General features: G+C 47.1%; 1 protein-coding gene across 4 annotated transcripts in view; it reads right to left on the minus strand.

The window, feature by feature from the left end:
* Oamb (Octopamine receptor in mushroom bodies) overlaps positions 1 to 22,554 on the minus strand; it is a 508,904-nt gene that overhangs the window by 438,040 nt on the left and 48,310 nt on the right. The gene's annotated exons all lie outside the window — the stretch shown is intronic.

Consider the following 22,554-nt stretch of genomic DNA (forward strand, 5'->3'; position numbering starts at 1 on the left):
AGATCGGTAAAAAGAAATTAGAACGGGGGTCGCTGCGTTTCTTGAAGAAAATTTTGCGCAGCAGAGCGCACACTCCTGTCGCTTCGTCCAAGTAAAGAAGCGGCAATGAAAAGAATAACCGCGGAGGACACAGGCAAGCCCGTTGATGAAATAGAATTTGCAAAAGACGCTTCCTCAAATGAGAGAAGCGGCGGCAGAACAGCAGGAAGTGATCTATTGTCTCAGGTTCGGCACAAAAAGGGCACAATGGGGAAGCCGCCAGGCCAGATCTGTGAAGGTAGAAATTTAGAAGGGGAACCCGGCAACGGAAACGCGCGAGAAACTTCTAGTCTGCGCGAGCGCCAGTCTTTGCTATATACTCCAAGGATGCAGAAGATGCTGATATTCGGGAGATGATGTAAGAGCTGAGGCAGAAAATTCCTAAAATATTGTGTAGCTGCGAAACCTCACCGCAGCTGTATATGCACACGTTGGCAGGACAGCAACAATTGGGCCGCAGAGAGAGGCTCTTGCTAAGGAATCTGCAACCTCATTTAAGTGAAAGCCCATGTGACCTGGTACCGAAAGCAGCCTTACCGAATTTAGATGGAGCGGAATCAGGAACTTAAAGAGGCGTAATGCCAGAGACTCTGTGGATGAGGATAATGAAGAGCAAATAGTCAGAGAGTCTTTCATAACGAGGACCTGGGAAACGGTAGTTTATAATTTTCGTAAGGCTAAAATTGCTCTAATAATTCAGCCATAAAATTTGGAGTGAAGTCAGGGAGATGGAGAGAAAAAGACAAATCCAGTGAAGGCGAAAAAATTCCCACACCTGCCTTTTCGCGATCCTGCGAGGCATCGGTAGCAATAAGAACATGAAAGGGAAGGGACCTTAGGTGGTCCTGCAACAGACCCTGAAGGAGCAGGAAGGGCTGCAGCTTTGCACTCGATGGAAAAATGTCATCGAATTCAAGCTGGACAGTAGATGAGTTGTTATACATTTAGCGGACATCTGTGAAATCAATATTTATGGGATCAAGGAGGGACTGCACGTAACATATCTACAGAGTATGAAAACGAGACCAGGCGGCACTAAAGAAGGCTTAAAGTTGACTAAGAAATATTATACTGGAAGCGTGAAGAGGTGAGTCGCACAATTTTAAAATTGTATGAACTGTTAAAAGGCGAAACCTAGCTGATAACGATGGAATTCGCGCCTCAAGGTGCAGAACAGCATTGGCGACATGTTTTGGAAGCCCCAGAAAAGGCGCAACGCCTCACGCTCCAACAGCACAAGAGGGCGAAGTTTATAGGCAGAAGCTCCTGAGAATAAAACACACCCGAACTCCAAAACTGGGCGGACGTATATTTTATAAATCATCATAAGTGTATGCCTTTTCATGCCTGACCTAGCACTACAAAGCCGTACTCCTTTTGCAGAAACTTGCTCAATGTGTGGCCGCCAGGATAGTGTAGAGTCGTATATTACTCCGAGATACTTCACCGTCTGAACTTGAGGTATTATGTTATTTCTATAGACCAGGCAGATATTTACAGGAACAGAAACCGGAAATACTAACAAAGTGCATTTCTTCACATTGAGGGACAGATGAATTCTTTCTAACCAGTTGTCAAGAACAGTGAGGTAATTTTGCAGGGTCAGATAAAGAGTGTGAATGTCACCTGCTGATGCAAAAAATGCAATATCGTCGGCGTGCACATAAGTTTTCACATTTTGAATGCATGGAATTGAGCTTAGAAAAATGTTAAAAAGAACAGGTGAGAGAATTGATCCTTGTGGTACACCTCTTGTCTGTGGAAATCTCATTGAGGAAACACCATTTTGTCAGCCTTAAAATTCTCTATTTTCCAAAACAACAGAAATCCAGGCTACGAAATAGCTTCGGAAGTTCAGTTCCTGTAATCTTAGTAACAGAGTCGAGTGCTCAACGCTGTCGTATGCTTTACAGACATCCAAGGTGACAAGCGCAGCAAACTGTTTTATATTGCGAGCTAATTTAATACAACTCTCTAGGTCAGTATGAGCACACCAAATTGAACAACCCGGCCTGAAACCAATTTGACATGCATTCAAGAGGGCATTTTCCGAAATGAATGACATGACACGGCTGAGAAGGACCCTTTCCACCAATTTCACTAGGTTCGATGTTAATGAAAAAGGGCGTATGTTGTCTACAGTTAAGCTCTCCCCTTGCTTTTTAAGCAATGGAACTATTTCCGCAAGACGCCACTCATGAGGTATCCAAGGACCTTTAATAGAATGGTTAACTAGAGCCAACCGTTCTGCAGGAGATTCATTGAACAAAATTTTGATCATAGATGAAGTGATCTTATCGGGGCCAAGAGCCACTGGGGATAAGCGCAGAACAATTTGCGATAGCTCAGACATAGAGACCTCAGTGAAATCACTTGAGGTGCATGTGAATATAGCAGGAGAAGGTAGAGCAGATGTAGAGCGAAGCTCTAGGCCACACGTAATATCCTCTAAGGCCTTTGCGATGTCAGCAGTGGACTAAACGAGGGATTCAATGTTGGCAGCCGGTGGGATCACGTACGTTGTTTCGCCTCATGAAATTAAACAAAGCTCGTTTATTTCCTGATTGTGAAAGGAAATCATAATGATTTGTATTATACTCCTCCTTTTCACGGGTGACAGTGCGGTTAAATGTTGCTGCAACGTACTTATAATCCAACCAATTTTTTTGGACATTGTTGAGAATTTTCTTCCAAGCTGCTTTCCGTCGTCTCTATGCACGCGTGCACTCAGCATTCCACCAATTGTTCGAGATTGCACCCTTTGTTCCCTTAACCAAAAATTCAGACTTTCCCTTGCATGGTCCAGTACTGAACATAGATGTGCAGCCTTGCTTTCGGCACTTGTCTGAGCGCACGGGTCTGAAGTGATTTGGAGGGCTGATTTTAGCGTGTCTTTAAAGCAACTGTAATTTATTAACGTGCGCTGATTTCGCTCAGGAAGAGTTAATTTACACGCAAACTTGAAACTAATCGGTAGATGATCGCTGTTTGTTGCACAGTCAACAGGCGTCCAAGACATAACAGAGACTCCTTGGGAGGAAAAAGTTAAATCCAGGGCAGAGCAGCATTGACTCCGAACAAACATTGACAATCGGGAATTGGTGCAGATCAACTTGTTGTCAGAAGCCCCATCAAATAGTCTAGAACCAAACCTGTCTGTTTTAAACCCCCACGTCACATGATGCGAAATGAAGTCTCCAAGTAATAGAACCTGAGATCGGCTACTAGACATGAGTGAGTCAAGGGGCCGAGTGTCACGCACACCACACGGGAAATATGCATTAGCTACCGTAAAGGGCTGTTGAGCTGGGACACTGAGGTGAACCGCAAGGATTTCACGTTCATTGTCCGCATATTGGAAAGAAATGCATGCCCTGTGGAAAAACTTTGTAGAGATGAGTACTAACAAACCTCCCCGTCGTGATGACCGGTCAAGCCGGAACGGACAGTAATCCTTGAGATGATAATTGAAATTTTTAGTTAGTCATGTTTCCTGTAAAGCAACTAAATCTGGTAGAAGCTGATTGCATAGGCAATTTAAATCTGTTGAAGCTGAGAATATAGACCGACAATTCCACTGGAGTGCACTTAAGAGCCCTATCTCGGAGAGAGAGCCTCAGCCACGACTGCCTTTTCTGGAATCCTGGTCTTAGCATTTTGACTTGCGTTACTTTTTTTGTCTTTGACTGGGGGCAAGATGGACCTGCAATATTCAGAGGAGACCCACTTTGTTTCTGGGCGCGAAGATCAGACTCCATATCCATACAGTCCATTGAGGATGCGTTCATAACGCTGTTCGAGGGAGAGGCCTGAGAGGTATTTTGTTGCTCACATTGTTCTTGGCCCTGTGGAGCGGAATCGATTACTGCAGAAGGAGGAGCTACCGAAGCCAAAGAAGGCAAGAGCGCAGCGGTGGACACCTGCAGAAGATTGGTCATCTGAGCAGCTATGGCCTGCGAAATGCACGTGGATACGGTTTCCATAATGCGACCCGCTGCATTTGCCACCGATTTCTCAACTGCCGCTGTAATAGCCTGGGACCAACTAGAATCCATTATGGGTGGGAATTTGGCGGCCACACTAGAGTAGCTTGAGGCTCTCTCCTTGACTGCGGCAAAAGCCTCTCTCCGCGTGCATCTGCGCTTGTCTATAAGCTCAAGCACCTGAACTTCTTGCGCTCGTGCAGGACAGTCAGGCGAATCAGCAGGGTGAGCACCACTACACAAACAACATTTCTCTTCCTGTTCCGGACATTCCTCTCTGCAATGACGTTCCCCACAGGCACAGCAGCGTAAGGCCGATTTGCAGGCTTTACGGCTCTGGCCAAATCGCCAGCAGTTTTGACACTGAAGGGGCCGAGAGTTAAAGGCATCTACTCGAAAAACCAATGGCCACACCTTTTTATCTCTGACGGGCAAGATATTCCTGCAAATGTGGCAATGACGGACTCCGTAGGAATTTTTACTCCATCAACCATCCTGATGCATCGATGGACAGCAATCACTCCCGCAGGCGAGAGGTTCTCAAGCGTTTCCACGGGGCTTAATCTAGAGTCGACCCCTCGGACCAAGCCCTTGGAACATGCTAGATGAGGCGGAATGAATGCGCTCACCGGGTGGTTGGCGAAGATCGTGCACTTTAGTAGGTCTTCAATGCTGTGCCGGGGAATGGTCAGCACAGCACTGTTTCGTTGTCTTCTGCTTTTCGGCTGGTACATGGCACGCCGCAGCCGACACGTGACGCTTGATCTCAAAAATCGAGGGAACGTGTCGCTTTTTAAGAAGACTACGAAAGCTGGGTGGCGGAAATCAGTTTCCGTAGCCGTATTTTAGTCAAAAATAATGCGTGAAAATTTCCATGTCATTCCTGAAATCTAACGGAGCAGCCCTTTCTCACCAGAGCGGTGCTGAAGTTCTCTCGCAGCTCGGTCGATGGAAAGGGAACAGGACACGGTCATGTTGTCAGCACAGCCTACAGCTTACAGGTGGGCGCTCCCGTGGGTCCGGAATGCGCCCATGTAGCCCAGGAATGCGCGTACGAGACACAGGAATGCGGGCCCATGTGGCACAGGAATATCAGGCTGTCTCCCAGCAGGGGTAGAAAGACCTTGTACTTCGTCGTCTGAAGACCGTAACGCGGAACCTCTGTCGAAGGCGCAGCTCTCCCCTAATCTTCAACCCCAGCGTGACTTATGACGACAACGCTCAGTTCGTCGACCAGATGGCATGCTCGACTACGTGGGGACGCCATTGCCGTCGCTGCTTCCGACATTTCTGCAGCCAAGTTTCTTCCAGAGGGCTCATTCACGTTGGCGGTGGTTTTCGGGGAATCCTCCCAATGTCCAAATTCGCCGAACTCAACAGCAGGAAAGGAGCGCGAGCACAACAGTGGGTAGTCCCCTAGAAACGGGGTGTGATGGGAAGGTGGTTGGTGCTTCTGGAGGGTTGCTGGCTTTCCCGCTGCGTCTTTGAACTCGTTTTCTTCGTCGTTTTTTCTCGGCAACGTGGACTACTAGTGGGCGGAGGCCTTGTGGTGGGAGGAGGTAGGTGAATTGGTGGTGGATGGCGCTTCATGTAACCCAACCTAACCTTTAAAGCTTGTACATTGTTAAATGCGTTATTAGAGGCGGCGCTCCTCGTAGATAGGTTTGGTTTGGTTTATGGGGGTTTAACATCCCAAAGCGACTCAAGCTATGAGAAACGCCGTAGTGGAGGGCTCCGGAAATTTCGACCACCTGGGGTTCTTTAACGTGCACTGACATCGCACAGTACACGGGCCTCTAGAATTTTGCCTCCATCGAATTCTACCGCCGCGGGCGGGATCGAACCCGCGTCTTTCGGGCCAGAAGCCGAGCGCCATAACCACTCAGCCACCGTGGCGGCTTGCTCCTCGGCGATAGTGGTGCGGTAGAAGAGGAAGGCGAAGGATAAAAGTATTAGCGATGGAAGGAAATGCCGTCGATTTCCCCAAGCTCTCTCAAAATTCGTGATTATCTTTTTATCTCAGATTCCTCTCAATTTATGAGCCGCTTGATATAAACCTGGATGAGATTTTTCCTGTTGGGATCTGCACCAAACCCTGGCCAATCCCCCACCGTGGGTATGTGCCATTGTATGTGAGGCAACAACAACAACAACAAATGCCGTCCAGCTCAGACCCGAAAGTTAAGCAGGAGCTACACCGAAAGGGCTAAAGATGCTGCAAGATCCAATGGACTCCCGGAATAGGGGGACCGACCACCAATTTTAGTTCCAACTAAAATGTGTTCTTCATCATCATAATGAGTGAGTAAGACTGCTGTTTGCTGAAGGATGGCTCCAGGTTTCACAACTGTTTCTTTTTTTTTTGCCCCATAGAGAGACGAGGGCTAATGGTTATGGGTTTTCCTTCTGCAATAAGCCGATAAAACCCACAGATTATGGAACAGCGAAAACCCGATTTCTATCCGATTTTCAGCCCAATAGCGCCAAACATTTAAACCGCGCATTTGAGAAATTATGAAAGCCTGAAACGAAGGGACCTACCCTCTTGTCTTGAAGAGCAACCTTTCTAAGCTTTTGACACAGAGTGCGCTAAAAGCAACGCCGACAGCTCAGAGCGTTCGTTATCAAGAAAAATGTGCCTATACGTGGAACAAGTCTCAATGAGACCCAATGCCTAAACACAGCTGTAAGCCGATGAGAACTACAGGCATCACGGCCGCCGTGTAATGAGTACGCGTGCGCAGCGAACGTGGTGGAGTCGGCGTCCGAAATTTTGCTTGCCTGACCACTGCGCCAAGGATTCAAGCTAATGCAGTGAAGGGAAATCGCTTTGCATTAGGCTTTAACCAGTAGCACTTTAGCCAGTCGCAAGTCACTTTTACTGTAGCCCGTTGTGCTTTACACGGTGCGGGATGGGCAGCGTTTTTTATTGATTTTTTAACTGCCCACACTAATTTATGTGGGCATTATAACAGTGCGTCAATCAGCATAATTCATGGGAAAGGACAGTACGGGCTATGTGTATCTAGCTATTTGCGCCCAGCGCGAAGCTAAGCGCTAAGGCATGACATATAGGAGAGTGCGTGGAAAGACGAAATGGCAGCAGCTTTTCGTTGTATTAACGTTCGGTACACAACGTAAGCGTCCGCAGGATCAGTAAGCTATGACGGCAGTAAGTTACCTGGCCAGTTTGTCATACCTTTACACGAAAAAAATCTGCCATTCTTTTGTTAATTTATAAAATTTCCTGAAAACTCGTGAAGTTGTGAAGTTTGGCTCTTCTCTTTGAGAACTATCCAGAATTCCCTAATGAAGAAAATTTCCTGATGTAGAACCCCATTCTACTATCCTTAGGACGAGTTCGAAAAACCGGAGAGGGAAGGAATAGACACCTCCGAACACCATTCACATTGTGCTCAGCTTTAGCTACCACTCCCTGAATAACGTGTGGAAACGTAACGCGAATACCGACGCGCAATAATGTACTGGAAGCGTACACCAAAGATGAAAGCGAAGAATTATATTGCTTTCCGAGCATGGAATGAGCAAGCATTCGTCGCGAATAAGCCCGAAATCCCTCAACTGATAAGGGCTAAAATTTCGCCGTAAAACTTAAGGTCCAGGTGCAACTAACAAGCTGCGTGGTACGCAAGCTACTATGTTTCTACGCGTCTTTGTACTGAACCCTTACTAGCGGTGTATTCGCTTTCGTAGCACAGCGCGATTCCTCCAACACTGCATACTGCGCGTTTTCCCATCTTCAGTTACATGCTTCTAATGGCCGTACGGCTCCCAGATAAGAACCAACAAGGTTATTAAACCCTCAGAAGGAGAGAGAGAGAATAAGCAAATGTCGCAGACTTAGGGAGCAAACTCCGCCTGTTTGCAAACGATGCGGGTACTGAAAATTGTAGTATTTAGGGATGTAAATGTGTCACCGCAAGGTTTAAAGTGAGGAGCAGGCGAAAAAAAAACGGACAGCTTTTTAGAGCTCTTCCTAATTGCGGCTGAGTGTTCTCCTACTAGGTGAGTGTAGTTGCATATGATACAAGCTCGTAGCCAGGTGGAGATCGTCGCAGAAGGTTATGCGGGCTTGTGTTGATAAATTCCTCTTACAAAATCATGGCATCCGACCGTACCGAGCAGCGAATCTGCTTGAAAGTTTGTTTCTGTCTAGGAAAAACAGCCACTCAGGCACATGAACTGCTTCAAAAGCCTTTGGGGTAGAGTAATGAGTTTTCCAGCGGTTTCCGCGGTTAAAAATAGTAAAATGAGCGTTGAAAATATTCCCCAATCTGGGCGCCCTTCAACAAGTCGCACTGACAAGGATGCCATTTAAATTCGAAAGAAAGTCAACAAGGATGGCCGGTGAAAAATTTACGAGGTTTCAGAAGCTGCAGGTGTGGTCGGAGCTCCTGTCAGTGGATTTTAATCGTCGATTTTTACGTGAGACGCGTTGCTGCGAAGTTTATTTCACCTGCATGCACGAAGAACACACAAAAAAACAAGAGAAGTGAGGTCAAACGTGAAAACGATGCTCATTGTTTTGTTTTTGTTTTTTTTTATGTGAGGGGAAACGTGTACTCGGAATTCGTTTCTCTGGGCAGGCGGCGAATCAGAAATTTGACATGGAGGTTTCGAGGTGACAGAAAGAATGTGCGTAGAAAACGACCAGAATTGCAGAGATGGGGTGATTGGTCAATCCATCACTAGCAGGCTCCTGCTGACGCAACTATGTCTGTAACCCAATATTTGGCTTCTCTGGAACGTGTTGTCTCCAAGTCTCGAAATGCACCTGACCTCGCTCCCAGAGATTTCTTTTTCTTTTCGACAATGAAAAGAATATTGAAAGGAAAGAAAGTTGCCACTGTAGAGAAGGTGAAAAATATTTTGCAGGAGGCATCAGCAACATCAGGCTTGAGCAGTTCCAGAGAGTCTTCAGAAAGTGGAAAAAATTAATGTACGAGGCTCCAGTGTCGAGTACAATCTTTGTCCGTAAAGTTTCGAGATTGTTTTATTTTCTTCTCTAGAAACAATTCCACAAAACAAATGTTGACGCGTATGCGTAGCGCCATCTTTTCTGGCTAACCTGAGCTATTTATGTTAAATGCTGCGGCCTCCGCTAGGTTGCAGGACATGTAGAAAAATACGTTGTCGCCAGTGGTCTGCGGATTTTAGTGTGAGTGAATGTGGAGAGATGGACGTCCACCTCGAACAGCGTGTGAACATACAATTCTGTGTGAAGCTCCTTCGTGACGCTTACGGCAACGAGACATTATTGCGGGCACGAGTTTTCGAGTGACACAAGCGGTTCGTTTCAGGAAGAACGTCGGCGGAAGACGACACAAGGCAGGGCCGCCCTTCAACTTCACCGAATGAAAATAACGTAGCTCGGATCAGGGAATTCGTACAGAAGGACCACATCATTACAGTCCGCATGCTATCAGATGCTCTCGACATTAGTAAGACAACATGCCACCAAATTTTGCGTGAGAACTTGGGGAAACGAAAACTGAATGCCAGACTTGTGCCGCACTCCCTCACACAGGACCAGAAGGACACGCGGGCATCAGTGAGCGCTGATCTGCTCTCCGAGGCAGAGGAGGATGCAGCATTCATCGGCAGCATCATTGCTGAAGACGAAACATGGTGTTTTTGATACGATCCTCAAGCAAAGAGGCAGAGCGCCGAATGGCGGTCCACAAGCTCTCTGGCGTCGAGAAAGGTGCGGCGACAGAAGACCATAACAAAGACGATGCTGACAATTTTTTTCGATGCCAGAGGTGTCATACACCACGAGTTCGTCCCACAAGGGCTGACGGTGAATCAGGAGTTTTATATCCGCGTGCTCCAACACACATGTGATGCACTGCGACACTGTCGCTCTTACTTACGGGCATCTGGACAATGGAGCCTTCTCCACGGTAACGCAAAGCCACACATTGCTCTCAGCGCGACAAAATTTCTCGCCAAGCACAGCATTACTGTACTCCGTCATACTCGCCTGACCTCTCCCCGTGCGATTTTTTTCTGTTTAGTCGTTTGAAGAGAGCCCTAAAAGGTCGCTGGATGGCGAGCGTGGAGGCCATTCAAGACGCCACGACAAAGGAGCTGACAGTCCAGCCACAAGAAGCGTTTTCCCACTGTTTCCAAGACATCAAGAAGCGTTGGATGCTGTGTATAGACTGCAAGGGAGACTATTTCGAAGGGGTGGTGCAGAAATGATTTCAATGTTAAACGCATTTCTTTAATGTACTTGGTCTCGGAACTTTACGGACAAATGTATTTTGAAGCGACTTGCGTGTTTTGCGTAACAAATCGATTAAACACAATTTTGAACAAAGTCTGTTCTTTGTTTCTTGAGGGCTGGGAGTAGGGGAAGGGGGGGGTCGTATTGTATGCAGCAGTGGCCAAGATTTAGGATCAACAGAATACCATATATATACAAGAAAAACCACTCTGTCTTGCCCGTGTTAATTCACTACAGAGATCCGTTTTCCATTTTTACTCTTCCCTACTAAAAAATTAGCTTAAGATCACAAAATTTTTAAGAATTGATTTTAATTCTGAGGTGACACTGATTCTCTTTCCGAGGTGATTAGAAACATAGGATGGAATACCCAAATGAACAGTTCCTGACAAGATACGCTTCACGTTACTCTTCGGATCTGTTCATTCGTTTTTCTAGGACAAAGAAAGTGGTATTGGCAGTGAACTTCAAAATTATCGCTCATTTGTAATTATTTAGGGCCCCAAGATGGGCTTCTACCGCACGGGGCGGATTTAGGGTTGCTTGACCTCGGAACTTATCTCTTATCCGTCAAGGCAACGGGTTGGTCAAAGACCCTTTTCCAAAGCATTTCCCCCTGGAAAAGCCGAGCACCAGGCCATGGAAATCTTGTACCCATTAGAAAACAGGTGGTTACCCGGCGGCGGGAAATCAAACCCGGAACCTCCAGAATGCGAAGCGGATGCTCTACCACAAGACCACCGCGCTGTAATTATTTTAGGGGCACATAACGGAAGCGAAAACAACGCAGTCTTCGCTTTATCTGAACTGTTTTCTCTGGCAGCGCTATGCATTCACGTTAGGAAAGAAATGAGCTCAGAGAGGACTGTCGGTCGTCCTAGGAAGAGTGTTGGAAGCCGCTGTATAACTCGGTAGCAAGTGGGAGAAAATAATGAATTTTGAGCTGAAATATGTGAGCGGAGAAGGACGAAACACACGGAAAGAACGCTGTCTTGATATAGATTCGATCAGCCTATTCATGCCCACACTCAATCCCTTTTCGCAAAATCTCAAGTAATTCAAGTCAATATGCTCAATGTTTTGTTAAATTTTGTTAACTCTCAAATCATAAATGCATAAAAAGCTCACAACCCTGCATAAAATAGCAAAATATAATAGAAAACACTTCGACGCGCCCTGCTCGATATCCAGAAATTTGGTTCGTACCGACACCTCGCACAAATTACGACGTGCAGATGATTTTTTTCAGTCTTCCAGAAGCATTAAATAAACTACACCTCACTTCAGAAGACCTGCGTACATTGCAAAAAAAAAATGAGTTGACCGCTGTGATTGCATCAGGCAACTGCGAATTATGTTTCTTTGAGTGTATCATCTTTCTAATCATATGACCAGTTTCAGCTTTTCTTCATTTATTTTCTGCCACTGCATGATATTCTGTTGGTGATTTCTCTTTGGCGATGATTTGCTGTTGATATTCTTTTCGCTGCTGCCGCTGTCGACGTAGATGTTTGTTCTGTACGAGGTGGGGCCTGTCAAGTCGCAAAACCGTGGCTTTGTTCTCGCCTTCCTTATCACAGTTTGCTGTACAGCGTTTTTATCGCATGTTTCTATCATGTAAAATTTTGACTGTGGTAGAATCAAGAAACTCAAGCTCAAACTTATGTGTCGTGGCATTATAACTACTAAATTGCGGCGGCACGACATGTCCTTCTTTCGTCCTTTCAGCAGCTTCATATCGGAACAAAATATTACTCTACCTATTTTGCTTATTTATGGTATAGTTAGTATGATTACTGGACCATAGCAGGTGTGCAATCAGTACAATTGTAAGTTGAGGCTAAATAGATGTGCATCTCAAACAAAAAAGATGAATTAATTAGGAAGTAAAACAGTGTAGTACGCATATTAGCAATCGATGATGTAATGCTATTAGAACGCTGAGTGGGGAAGGAAGCACAACTTGATAATATATGAAGGGTCGTTTATGTTCGCAATCAGGCCGCCATTCGTAGTGTTTTATTGCAGCAATAAGTATGAGCAAGTCAGCAAAAAGAAATGACAAGTCTCTCAGTGCCGCAGTGGATCGGGGCGCAAGACGATTCAATACATCAGGCTCCGTGTAAAGACGTGCTACAAGAGTAGAAATTTGCGATAATTTCTTCTGAACAAAGGTCTTAACACTGTCTCTCGACTAAATGTGTGTTATAAACGTCACCATCTCGAGCCATGAAGCAGTATCTTTTCAAAGCACTCACTGAGGCCTGAGGGCTGCACGTTTTCTTAAACTGCGCAAACTGTACCTCTTCTGTCCCGAAAACAGATTCACACAGAAACTGCACACTGCAGGTAGCAGCTCAACTTTATGTCCCTGCGAACTTAATTAAATACCACTTTCCAACTGATTCGCGTTCATCAGTTCGCGCTGTTTTCACGCTGCCCATGTTTCTAATTGAAACTTTTTGTGCATTGATACAGTAAAAGTTTTAATCCAAACGACGGAGACCAGGAGTCGTTTGAGTGTATAATACATGCATTTTTTGAGCTATTTAAGAACACTTGTCTAAACTTAAAAAAAAAATGATCCTGCTTGCAATAAAAGACCACTAGCAGTATTGCATTGGTTCAATTCCCGCCGAATGCAGTGCTTCATGCTTTTTCGTTAAACGTTGTGTTAACCGTTGCCTCAAGTTTCCCCACATGCATTGTGTATCTTGCGCTAAATATGCTGCCCTTTTCGTGCAACCATTATAGAGGCTAAAATAAATGGAACTGCGTGGGCAGCAAATAATAACAAGTAGAGTACAGAGAGAGCAGGTCCTTGTGACGAAGTTAAAGGCACTGCGTTTTTACTTTTTTACTGTTTTAGCAGTAGAAGTGCCATCTCTCAAAACTGCGTGGTCTGTGGTCTGAAGTCTGCACCCTCCAGCGCCCCTAGCGGATCGGAGCGGATCGAAGCAACTTCCGGGTATCCTATCGGCCCGAAAAGTGCCGCCTTCGGAGCACCCGCCAGTAAAAATTGATCTCCCACCTACAAGCCTCCACCCACTACCCACCAACTCACTCCACCCTCGAGAAACCTCCAACCCCCAAAAGCCCATGCAGCAGCGGAACCAAAAAGTGAATGCGAAATCAAAATCGAAGAATCAGGAGGAGACGAACAATGTAAATACGAACTGTAGAACCAATCCTGCTAACGCTGATTTGTCGCGTCACATCCTATGATCGCCTGAGCATTTTTTTTTTCTCCGCGTCTTATATATCTGTCGCCTTTTCAGTTTTGAACTTCAACATCTCTAAGAGGGCCCACAAGAGCAGCTGGCATTTGTAGCCAAGAAGGCGCTTTTGCAGCGTAGGCATAGTACAGAACCCAATGACAAGAAAGTGCACAAAATAGCTTCTTCTCTGCGTCATGCTTCTCAATTATATTTGCAGCCAGTTCGTTGAAAGGGGAAGGGAGAGGAATGATCGCGTAGCAGTTGCACCGAGGTTTAAGTCACTTCATTGCGGTACGGTCTGCGAGTTCTTGAATCCGATCCAGGCCGCCTCGACCGCATTTGCATGGAGATGAAATGCAGTGAGACCCATGTAGGGATATCTGGGTGCATGTCAAGCGATCTTTCGGTGCACGTTTCCACCAGGCGGTCAAATTTATCCGACACCCTCCGCTACGGCGTGTACCATAGCCAACAGTTGTCGATTAGGCGAGCAAAAAAATCTATAAAACTTTCCTGTTATCCTTTATACGCCTTTATTTGGCTTCGGTTCTTGTAGCACAAGAATGGTTTGTTTTCGCAATTTCTTTTTGTCTTCAGCGTTAGCGATATAAAACAACCAGCGCTATATTCTTTTGGACGTGCTGCTATCGCTTTTTGCTTTGACAAAAGTAATACTGTCGGTCCAGTATTACGCAGGCACCCATCGGCAGTTGCTAGGATAATAAACGCGCCCTGTGGTGCCCAGCAGTATCCGCACAGACAACACTGCGTTATGTACGGCTGGCACGTACATTGAACTGTAATTATTACGGCAGAAGAAACGCGAGAAAACAGTGGAAAACTAGCCCCCCTTGATGCTACTTTCTCTGAAATTTGTCTACCACACATGCCCTCTCGGGAAAAACTACTGGAACCTGTACTGCCACTCACTGTACTGCCGCTCACTTGTCCCACAGACTGATTGTCGTCCCGAAGTCAACTATTTGTCATCTGCTTGTCATGGCCGCATTGCCTTAACAACGATTCTCTGTGACCGTAGGCTCGGAAAACAATGGACGAGATAAAACCAACTGTCAGTGCGGAGCATATTTTGTAGCAGGGAAAACGAGCGAAATACCTACTTGAAGAATTACAGACTCGTTAACTATACCATATAGAGCCGGCTGCCCAGCTCCATCGCAAAAAAAAAAATGCGAGTTTTTGATACGAAAGGAAAAGAAACATATAATCTAAAGCCAGGATAAAAAAACGCAAAGCACACGCACGCATTCTAACAATGCTCAGAGTGCACGCAGTGTACAGAAGTGTACGGAGGATTTCAGTGATGACAAATGAAAGTACCACACAGATAGTGTAAAATAATACTCAAGGTCATGCAACTTGTGCTCTGCCAAATGAGGAAGGAGACAAGAAAACAGAAATAGAGAGCATGGTGCTCTCTCACCTCGACTCCAAGAGCGGGTTGCGATGAGCCATTTCATTATTAATGCGTACCGACCTTGAGGCGTCGATCTGTCATTTACGGCCTGGCACAAACGTCCGCTAGAACATAAATTAGCAGCCATCACAAGAGGTAAACGCTCCTTAAATGCCGGATAAATTGATCGGCCTTCTTAGGCCGTGCTAGCGGCTTCGCAGGGTATGAGTGCAATGTACAGTCGCAAAATATGATTGTACAGAAAAATATTCGAAGCATGGTAAACAAAAAATATGTCATAAAGGTAGCTATGTCGTCATTACACCAAAAAAAAATGGCTATGAAAACATGCACACTGCCGCTCACGTGCACAAGCATGATAACAGTTTAAGGACTGTCCAGTACTTATTTGGCTGGAAAAACATAGGGGCCTTCTGCCATTGAGTGGTCTTATTATGGTCGCGGCCGCCCAAAGATCTAAGCTGGCAGCGAGCACCAATTACACGCTGCATGCGTGACAGTGTTATTCGCACTGGGGGTCTACGGATATTGGTACAAGGTTTCATTGATGCTCCTTCTTGACAAGTCGATAGCGCAGGAAGGTGAGCAGATCCGCTAAAGGCGGCACGCGGGTTACATTTTCGGAAATTAACTATCAAGTGCCATAACTCCCACTGTTTGCATCCCGCTGCAATCTAAGAGATGCGCTTTCTTCAATATTAGCAGGTAGACAGTCTGGCAGTGAAGCAGCCGCGATTGCTCAGTGGTTAGAGTGCTCGGCTCCTGACCCGAAAGACGCTGATTCGATTCCGGCCGCGGCGGTCCCATTTAGATGGAGGCGAAATTCTGGAGGCCGTGTACTGTGCGATGTCAAGTGCACGCTAAAGTGCCAAGGTGGTCGAGATTACCAGCAGCCCTTCACTACGGCGTCCCCACAGCCTGAGTAGCTGAGGGGCATTAAACGCCATAAAGCAAAAAAAAAAAAAATAAGTCTGCTAGTGAAGTGCGGGCGGCGATTGCGCTCCCCAGGTAGAGGTGGAATGAAGAAAAAAGTAGAAGTTTGGTACACCAAACAAGGAAAAGTAAACCCCAAATGTTTCAAGGATTTTGTTAAACCCGACTTTCGTAATCTGGCAAAAGAAGAATCAAACAAAGGTTGTCTTGGAAATATTCGTTCGCCGGATGAATAACTCCGCAGGAATCAGCACGGTAAGTCGCCGCCATTTTTCTGCTCTTCATTGTTCCTCGCATGGGCAGTTATGCGTGTCTCGACAGCAACTAAAAACTAATGAAGCCAGTCCTGTTGCTTCAGCCTATGCGCAGTGGCCCCGAAGGAAGTTTAACGCGCCAAGACACGATTATGAAAGCGCGGACTTCGTTTCTCTTTATTAAGTGAAGAGTTAACTTACCCCCGCTGTGTTTAGCGATGGCGAGTTTATGTAATTTTTGTTGACAGACTGAAACAGATATGTTATAAACATTTTTAGTTCGCTGAGAAAGGAAAGCAGGTTCTTCTGCACAGAATATGTCTTTTTTTTTATGGATAACAACTACTCGTCTCGTTGTTCGTTACAAGAACGACCAACCATATAGCTGATAATCTAAGCACCCACCGTGAGACCGTCTGGAAACACAATGGGGTCGTCGGCACGCAGGCAATCGCATAGTTTAATATTATCCTCTGGAGGATTTAAATAATGGAAAAATCTGCCCACTGCTCTATGATTATTTTAAACCAACAGAGTCACAAGCACGAATTGCAGAAGCATCAGCCCCAATAAATTCAGCTTTCAGGCGTTCGGGCTTGTCCAAGATGGATATGTGACAAATGCCTGATACTTGAGTTTTACTTATCAGATATTATTGCTTTGCATTTATGTCTCAGCAGGCGTTTCGAAAGTGTTAATCGGAACAGAGCTTAATTCAATACAAACGAATTTGATGCTATGAAATTATATTGTAATTTTCAGTTGAACGCAGCCGGATTTTGGTAATTGTGTGCACACAGCAGTCTTCTATGGCAGGGCAGTATACAAAACAGACGTGTGTAGTGAAGTGGGCTAGTCGTCGGCATACAAATGCCCCACTCGATTGTTCTTGCTAAGCGACCGTGTACGGCGTCTCATGGCTGCAAGCTTCCCGTTACGACGAAACCTAAATGCTTTTGTTTATGAATTGAATGAATAATAAAGAAAAACAGCCTATGAAAAGCTTTCAATGTTTCTTCTTCGACTGCGCACGTCTAGGAATATGACATTATTGGAGCTCACGCACCGTTAAGAAAAACAAGATGATTTTTTATTTTAGCTGCTTAAGAAACTCGAGTTGGCATTGTATATGCAGGCAGCCTGAATGAAAGCTAAGAGATGGAGGTACACACTACTTCGAAAACAGTCTGTTTTTTTTTCTTTCTCCAAATAAAACAAATGGTTGGAACTGTTGTTAGAAAACACTTGTCAAATGAAGGCGACCTGTCGAGTCGCCAACAGCTGGTGCCTCAGACGTGCCCGGACACACAAGCCCAAGCAGGCTAACACACACATTCACACACACAAACACACTTGTTTTTCCCGGGGAAACAAATCTTGGAAATTTATCTGCGATGGGCGCCACGCTTTTGTGACCAGCAGCCGGCGAGCTGGGTAGAGCAAAGAGAGTGAGGACAGGACAGGCACGGACATTCGAGAGGGTCAATAATGCGCGCCGTGACATCCGTTTTTCTGTTCCACTTCTTTCGCGACCGCCATTGCCGCTGCTTCTGCGTCGGCGCAGTGAAGCAGGCCTCGCTCTGCTTGCTATATTAGTTGCTGCAGCTTTTCTCAGGCGAACAGGGAAAGCACAGATGGACCGTTGGTGAAGTCTGTCGACAGCTCTCGTGTACCCTTTTTGCGGGGTCTCACTGCGAGACTATTTATTTACCAGGTTTACCAGGGGGCGACAAAGTGAACATGGCACCGCGGAGGACAGAGACATAATCGACGCTTGATGGCCGCTTGTCTTGACGGCGCGCGTGTCCGCTTTGTATTGAAAGGGAGGAAACGTGAACTGTGTCAAGGCTCTGGCGTCTAGCGAATATATTCGCAATCGCGCCTGGAGACCAACGCGGTAGGCGCAGATAAAAGTGAGCACGCAACACTGGGCAGGAAATGGGCGAATAATGTATGCCTCCCAACAAACAGCACCGTGACCTCTTTCATAAACAGGGATGGGAGACGGAACACCTACATGAAATAACAAATTGCGGAGGGGGCCAAGTGGGCTCGATTGTGTGTATTTTCAGATAGTTCCGACCAGTCGTTGGCACCTCATACAGACGCCTCTATGGGGGCAGCAGAAAGGGAGGTAGGTCGAAAAACTCGGGTGACTGGGCGCTTTATGTATGTGACGGAAAAGACATGACGCGGGTTACTAAAATAATCATAAAGGGCCTCTATTGTTTTTTTTTGTTGACCGAGGATCGGGGGGTGGGGGAAGAAAGGGGTTTGCATTATAGCTCAAGGCCTGCCTGCATCAGCAGTAGAATTGGGATGCAATGCGCTGGTTCATTTGCTTCTCTGTTATTTTTTGCTTATATTTCTTGTCTAGACGTTATATCGGATTCGGAACTCTCTACACATTCCCCACAGTTAGTTTCCTGCAACAATGTGAAAGTGGTAGCAAACTATATATTAGGCTGCATTGCTTTGTCATATTCGTCCCCTGTGCGTCTCTTCTGCAGATTGCTGACGAGGACCACGTTCTCCTTCATAGCTGTAGACCATATGATCTGAAAGTATTATCAGTGGAAAACAAGCTAAGTGAATCTAAAGCTTTTGTCGGCAGCCTCCTGACACTTCTCTTGGTGCGCATTGTTTCGGGCAGCAACAAAATGTGCCGATGCCGCTAAAAACATCGCTACTGGCCAGAAATGCCTTCTTGGTTGTTCGTTTCTTCGTAGCGGGAGTATTTGCACAAATAACCGGCAGTACTTCCCGCGCCACATTTAGAATGCCACGTGGCAGTGACAACGTCGACTACTGACCCTGATCGATAACGCATTTCGATATTGCTAGAAGCGCCGGAACACAGTGCAATATGAGAGGGAGGCACTGTTTGGTTCATAACGGTCCCTTTCTGTGCCGCCTTCCGTCAAAGTTGCGGTCACGCATTATTGTGCAATACGTACGTGTGGCGGAAGGCTCAGGAAGTCGTTGTCGCCATGCAGCTTCGAGCACCAGCAACCAGTTAGCCGCGCACTCAGCATGCACACACGCTCCATCCCGATTCCTCCCCCCCCCCCCCCCCCCCCCGCCCCAGTCGTGTTAGCGAGGTGCAGACGCTATCCTCTCTAGTGACCGTCATTCTCCTTGACTAAAACCGCGATACTGGTAGCATCAAACAGTCCTCAAGTTCCGGTCAGCAGGCCGCACTCTCCACCGGTTCTCCTCAAAGATGTTTTACGGTGACCCGCTAGGTGAGTCCAGAAAGCTCGTTGCTGGAGTGTTTCACGCGTCTAGAGCTATTCGCAAAGGGGGCGAACGCATTCTGAACCCGCACTGCTCAGCGTGCGGCCTCGTCACAGCGGATCAGGTAGATAAGTGTGGCTTTTGCTCTAAAGGCGACATGTTGAGAAAAAAGCGCGATGACAGGACGCAAGAATGATCAATTAGCCCTACTCCATTTTGCAGCGATAGCTACATTACGGTGGCATTTCTAGCCTTCAGCGTGGCGGCGCCGCCACGCTGTCACGTGGTTGGTCACGTGGTGCGGAGCAGCTGCCAACGGCGCGGCTCCGTGGCTGATCACGTGGTTCGTCACCAGGCCGGTCACGTGACCAGCCACGTGGTGCGGAGCAGCTGCTGCTGCCGACGGCACGGCGCGTCGGCGAAACGGAGCTGCCACAGCTGTGCGCATGCACTGTGTCAAGTGGGACGAAAATGAAGAAGGAACGCCCAGCGAAACGGAGCGGCGAGAACCTGACTTTGCAATTCAACTGAGCAAGTTCCACTCGGCCAGCTGTAGCTATCACGTCACTCCAGGTTTAACCAGAGCTAAACCACCGACAATTTTTCTCTCTCTCTCTCTGTTTTTCTCACCCTACTCCTTTTTCTCTTAAAGGGTGTGGAAATACGGGGGGAACAAAGTCTTTCGCCCCGCCCGCACTCCCACTCCGTGGATGCAGCGTTCCCGCTCGCTAACTTCGGAGGGGTTCGTTCTCGAGGGACAAAGGGAAGGGACGACACAGCGTTAACGCTCATATGCTATTTATTACACTTGCAATTAATACACAGAGCGGGCCAGCTAGCTACAAAGCATCAACGAGGCATTCCTCGGAAATAGAAGGCTACGTAAGAAAGACTTCCGACTTACCGGCTGGGGCAGAGGCGCGACTTCGGAGCTATCGGCTGCAAACGTTTGTATACGCCACTAATGGCGGCCGGGTTCTCCCGTGCGCGCCGCATTCTTGGGGCAAAGCCGTTCCCTAGCATTTGCTGGGGAAGGCGACCAGAGCGCGCGTTTGCTGCGCTCGCTTCGCTGCCTGGAACCAGAAGTCCAGCGGCAAGGCACAACGGATCCCCGTGCGCCTGCCGCCAGTAGAAAAACTGTGATTTGTTGCAGTTTTGTCTCCTTACTTTTGTACCATAGTCTGTATTGGACCAGACGGCAGCCCTCTGGCTATGAGTCCAAAACAATTCTTGAGTATTTTTTGTACATTGTATGCATAATACAGGAAAGAAAGAAGAATCACGTTGTATTGGTCGGCAATACAGCACACGCATCCGCGTGTCGTACCTTGTAGACCAATGCCGCTAGATCCCGGGGTTCATGTCCCGGAGGTTACTCGTTGAGTCCATGCGTGGGGCACTTCAAGACTTTTGATGCGCGAGCTAGGGTACGGTGCTCGACTACCCAAACTCTCGCTATGACCTTGTCATAGACTTGTGCAGGTGGAGCTGCACCGGCTTCGGGATGTACTCGAAGAGTGACTACCGAACTACGGCTACTCCGCTAGAAAATAATAACCGATAGCGACACGGAAGAGTAGGGACTGCCCTTTTTCGGAGAAGTCATTTCCCGCTTTACGCTTCGCCAATTGGTAGCGAAATGCTGTTCTATTCGCAAAATCAAAGCCACAATTTGTTTCCGTAAGCCACTCATCTAGCATGATGTGATGTTTTTGTCTGCAGTCGAGTGCGCGGAGGAGTCCGATATTTATAGACGAGGCACCCTTTATGCCGCCTTCCAGGAACGGCGCTTGCTTGGGCGGCAAAGTATACAGCAGTTGCCGCTTCGCCTGGCTTAGTGCGCCCAGGACGACCGTGCGGAATCGACCGAACTCAGGACGAGGATTCTAAACACAATTTTTGTGGCCCCATTGAAGTGGAACGAAAAGCGGACTTCTCCGGCACTCTTTTTTCCCGCCGCAACGCTTGGGCGCATTTGCCTTCGCTTCTCTCTAAAGAAGCGCACTTTCGCTTGCATCTCCTGGGCTGACAGCTGGGGAAAAACAAAAACAGGGGAACGAGAAACGCACCTCGGAGGAGCCGGCGAAGAAGAAGCGGTGAGAGCCAAGAAGAAAAAGGAGAAGACGTACATTTACACCGACGAGTTGGGCCGCAACTGCTCCCGCCATTTTCGCCGTCTCCTTTCAGTCCTACTACCCCCGTTTCTTCCGCTACCGACGGCCCTCCCTTGTGGTTCGTGGCTTTAAATGTTCGTTGAATTTCCTGCTACGTGCTTTTGCCTGCATGTCGTCAACCAACAGCTCCTATTGGAAGGCTCGCCTGTGTGAATCCGCAAGACCCTAATAGAGCTCGCACAAATCAGGCAAAAAGAAAATCCTCGATTGAATGATTTGTGTGGCCACGTACTACAACGGGGAGCTGAGCTGCATGCATACGAATGGATGTCGTGCCTATATAAAATATTTCTTTGGAAAATTCGGGCTCGTAGGAAAGCATTAATTTGGCTCAGAAGTTGAATTCTGAGCCGCCGCGGGGGCTCAGTGGTTAAGGCGCTCGGCTGCTGGCGCGGAAGAGGCCGGTTCGGTCCCTGCCGCGTCGGTGACATTTTGATGCAGGCGAAATTCCAGAGGCCCGTCTACTGTTTAATGTCTGTGCACGTTAAAGGACCCCAGTTGGTATAAATTATCCGGAGCCCTCCACTACGGCGTCCCTCGTAGCCTGAGTCGCTTTGGGACGTTAAACCCCATGAACCAAAACCTAAAGAAAAATTTGAATTTTGAATCTCCGTAATCTTCGGCGTACCGCAAAAAAAGGGAGAAGTGGAGGCGCCGCTGTTGAACTCTCTAATATATAGGTCTCGCCTTTACAGTAGTTCGCAAAGTCGCGCGTTTCCCGAACGATAATCAGGAGTTTGCCGGAGTTAACTGCGAAAGTCGAACTACGCACTTAGCATTCGTAAGCCATACGCACGGCTGCTTTGACTCGTTTGTATTTTTCACCATACTCGCGGCCAATGTGGAAATCGATTCTTTATATAAATGACGTATCGGCGCAGTGCATGCCAATGTTGTGTTTTCTCTTTATTTCGTCGGAACTACAGCTGGTGCCAGCAAACCAGGGGCCCAGTAGTCAAAGTTGTTGGAGCGTCAGAGAGAAACAATGATTGGCCGGGCTGTCAAGACAGCCAGCTGTAGCTTCCACT

Source organism: Amblyomma americanum, chromosome 1 (genome assembly GCF_052857255.1).
Source record: "Amblyomma americanum isolate KBUSLIRL-KWMA chromosome 1, ASM5285725v1, whole genome shotgun sequence".
NCBI classification, from domain to species: Eukaryota; Metazoa; Arthropoda; class Arachnida; order Ixodida; family Ixodidae; genus Amblyomma; species Amblyomma americanum.